Below are 4,113 nucleotides of genomic sequence, written 5' to 3'. Positions count from 1 at the left end.
TGCCTGTGGGTGCCCCTGCCTTCAGGGACCTGAGTTCCCACTGGGCTCATGGGAGCATCAGCCCGCCCAGTGCCCTGCTGGCCACTGTAGCCCCTTCCTTCCCACCCTGACAACTGCTTCCTGGCACTGGGAAAGTTCTCAGAGGATGAGGACTGGGGACATGTCACATGGAGCAGGGGCTGTCACTGCAAATTCTGCCCATCACTCAAGTCCCTGTCTTGTAGTCAGTCAACAAACCCCAGCTCAGCTGCTGCTGTGAGGCTGGGGTCCTGTCCACTCAGCATGGAATGGACAGCTGCTCACATCTGGACGTTGAGGGAAACGGACCCAGGTTGGCTGCAGAGGCACAGACCAGCAGACTGCGGGGGTCTGGGTTCAGGCAGAGGGCATGGCTTGTGCCAAAGCCCTGGGGCTGGTGCGATGGGGCGGCTTAGCGCTGTGGTCCTGAGCCCAAGAGGGGAAGGGGACGCTATGACACCCTGACCACTGAATTGGGAGGCCCCTGGGGCTGAGCAGTTGTGAATCTGCACTGAGATCTGGCTTTCTGCCTCTGCAGGGTCATGGACTCCAGGGGCCTCCGCTTGCGAGTGTCCCTGGATGTGCATGTGTGCTTGCTGGGGGGTGACCGCCACAGGCCTCTTTCTCCTTCCCTGCGGGTCCTGGGGATGGAACTCAGGTTGTCGGGAATGGCAGCAAGCACCTTACCCACTGGGCCCTCTTGCCAGTCCTCCACCTTATCTTTTGTTTGCTTCCCTCCCCCCCGAGACAGGTCTCTCTGTGTCTTTGGAGCCTGTCCTGGAACTAGCTCTGTAGACTAGGTTGGGCTCAAACTCACACAGATCTGCCTGCCTCTGCCTCCCGAGTGCTGGGATTAAAGACGTGCGTCGCTGCCACCTGGCCCTCCACCTTATCTTTTGACTTGGCCTCTGACCCCTGAGCCAGGCCCTTGTTTTGGCCTCTACAACTCTGGGGTTCCATGTGCCTGCCATGTCAACTGTTTATGTGGGTGCTGGGGATCCAAACTCGGGTCATTGTGGCAGGCACCAGCTCCCCAACATCTGCTTCTGAGGAAGTGTGTCATTGCAGTCTCTGGCATCATGGCAATCCTCCTGCCTCAGCTTTCTAAGACAGGTCTGCACCACCACCTGTTTACTGCTGCTTTTAGATAGTGACAGTCTGGGCAAGGTGGGGGAAGTAGGATCAGTTCTGGGTCATCCTTGGCCACACAGTAAATTTGGGACCAGCCTGGGCTACATTAGACCTTGCTTCAAAAACTCAATAGCAAAGAGGTTGTCAGTCACTGCTGTTGTGGCATCCACAGATGCCTATACTGTGCCAGGCAGGTGGGTGCTGGTGATACCATCAGTTTCAACCAGGTTGGGACTGGTGACGTGGGTGCTGGTGTTTGTTCCTCCCCTGAGCCCTGGGAGGAGAAGCTCCTCCCATACCCTCAAGGCTCTGAGTCCATGTCCCTGCTGCTAGAGACTCTGTCCTCAGGGAACCCCTGCTGTCGTAATGGGTGAGGGGCTCCCAGGGCCAAGTGTATGTGGGTCATGTGCTCAGCACCCCAGAGAACGGGTCAGCCCTGGACCTAGGCAGCCGAGGCTGAGGTGAGTTCCAGAACAGCCCACACCTGAGCAGATACAAAGGCCAGGGCAAGGTGATGGGACCCCCCACACACACACCGTTTTTCTGATTGCCTGTCTCCCCTGGACCGGCAGCCACAGTCTCCCGCCACATAGCTATGGTGACATCACCTGTGGGGGATTGGGGTCCCCAAACACTTGCTATTTTAGGGCTGACATGGTGCTGGGCCGAGGGGAGCCGTGCCAGCTGGCCTGCCTCCTGCCGGCTCCTATCCATGTGTTTTGGGAACTGAGGTGGCTCAAGTTCGTTACTCCGGGGCTGATGCTGAGGCAGGTGGATGACAGCTGTGGGGCAGATGGTAGAACCCTCCCTCCTGCCCGGCAGCATCCCCAGCTCCCTGGAGGCCTGGTTCCCCAGCATCCCCAGCTCCCTGGAGGCCTGGTCCCCCCCCACACACACTTTGATACTATTTAACAGTTCTTGCAACTCAGAACTCCACAGTGACTCCTGGTATCCTTCTCTGGTCTCCATGGAAACAGCTCATCTGAGAACCAGCCTCCCCTACCTCTGAGAGGTGACCCATGACCCCAAGGCCTCGCCCCTCCAGCCCTGTCAAGTATGATGGTAGCGGTTCTCCATGACTGTGACGCCAAGTCCTCAAGGAGCCAGTCCCTTCTCCCGCTAGTGTCCATAGCAGATGAGGAAGTGGAGGCAAGACTGCCTGCACCGTGGGGATGACGAGTCGTGGGGGGCATCTGGGCTTCCAGAGCTACTGTGTGACCTTGCACAAGGGATCAACTGCTCTGAGCCTCCGTTCTGTTCTTTAAAACAAATTATAGGGGCTGGACAGACAGCTCAGTGGTTAGCGTGCCAGCTGCCCCTGCAGAGGACCCAGGTTCGGTTCCCAGCACCCACAACCACACACATGTGCACAGCCATGCAGGTGACTCTCCTGCACATAGGTAAATCCTTTAACAAAAACAAATTATAGCCAGGCGGTGGTGGCACACACCTTTAATCCCAGCACTGAGGAGGCGTATCTCTGTGAATTCGAGATCAGCCTGGGCTACAGAGTGAGTTCCAGGACAGCCAGGGCTACACAGAGAAACGCTGTCTTGTAGCACGAATAATAAAAACCTGGAGTCTGATATTGGGAAAACCAGAAAAGCAAAGCAGCCAAGCCATTAGAGAAGTCTTACGTCTACCAAGGCTGGGTGACCAGAAGCTAAGCAGACAGCCTCTCTCCTCCCATTTTGCCTTCCCTCTGGTGCTGGGATTAAAGGTGGGAGCCACCACCACCTGGATCTGTTTCTGCACTGATCTTCTGTAGCCCAGGGTGGCCTTGAACTCACAGAACTGTCTGCCTCTGTCTCCTAGATCCTGGGATTAAAGGTGTGTGTCACCATTGCCTGACCTCTAGTGGCTTTAGCTTTGCCTCTGGTCTTCAGGCAAGATTTATTTATCAAAATGCAAATAATATACCACTACACTGTCTCAAAATAAAAAAATTTAGAGGAATAAGACTTGTCTATTTAATTATTTTATTTATTTGAAACACTGTCTCACGTGGCCTAGGCTAGCCTTCAATTCTCTTTTTGGCCAAGGATAACCTTGAACCCCTAATCCTCTTGCCTCTATCTCCTCTGGAGAAAAACAAACCAAACTCATCAACACAGAGGATATTTTATTGCGATAGTTAAAATGAACACAAGGAAAATGTGCAATGGCTAAAATAGAACCCATTTGTTTTTGAGATAGGTCTCTAACATAGTCCAGCTGCCCTGGAACTCGCGCTGTAGCCTAGGCTGGCCTCGAACTCACAGAGATCCCCTTGCCTCTGCCTCCCGAGTGCTGGGATTAAAGGCAGGGCCACCACTGTTTGGCAACTATCATTTTAAGGATACACAGCATGGCACAGGCGTCTGTGGCGCTAGGAACGTCAATTTAAAATAAAAATATGAGCTGAACGGACATGGTGGTGCAGGCCTGTCATCCCAGGACTCAAGAACCGAGGCAAGGGAATTGCTTGCAAGGGCCAGCCTAAGCATCCACTTCTTTCCTGGAATGGCCTCTCTGCTTCTCTGCCCTCCTCCGCTGTCATCCCCTGTCCCTCTTCACTGGCTAGCTCTCATTATTCACCTGCTGTTTGCAGGGCCACCTTCCCCATCCGTGGCTGCTCGTCTTGTCTTGACAAGGCTCTTAACATGTAGCCCAGGCTAACCGGGAACGCCAGATCCTACTGCCTCAGTCTCGCCAGTATACCTGGCTGCGGGACTGATCTCATGGCTGTTGGTCACGGACACTTTAAGGATTTCAAGACCAGCGCGGGGAGACATGTCAGTCTTTCAAATGTGCAATTCCAGCCTGCAGCTCCCTCCCACCCTTCACCCTTCACTCCCTTTTACCCCCCCCCCTCCCCCCCCCCCCCCCGCACCTCCAAGACCTCTGGGCCTCAGTTTCCCTACAGCGGGCCCCGCCCGTCCCCTGCAGTTCTCGCGGCAGCCGCGGGGGGCGCTGTGGCGCAGC

This window comes from Microtus oregoni, unplaced genomic scaffold (genome assembly GCF_018167655.1).
Source record: "Microtus oregoni isolate MIOR12 unplaced genomic scaffold, Mior012 000019F_ref0000042, whole genome shotgun sequence".
NCBI lineage: Eukaryota > Metazoa > Chordata > Mammalia > Rodentia > Cricetidae > Microtus > Microtus oregoni.
This window is presented reverse-complemented; position numbering follows the sequence as displayed.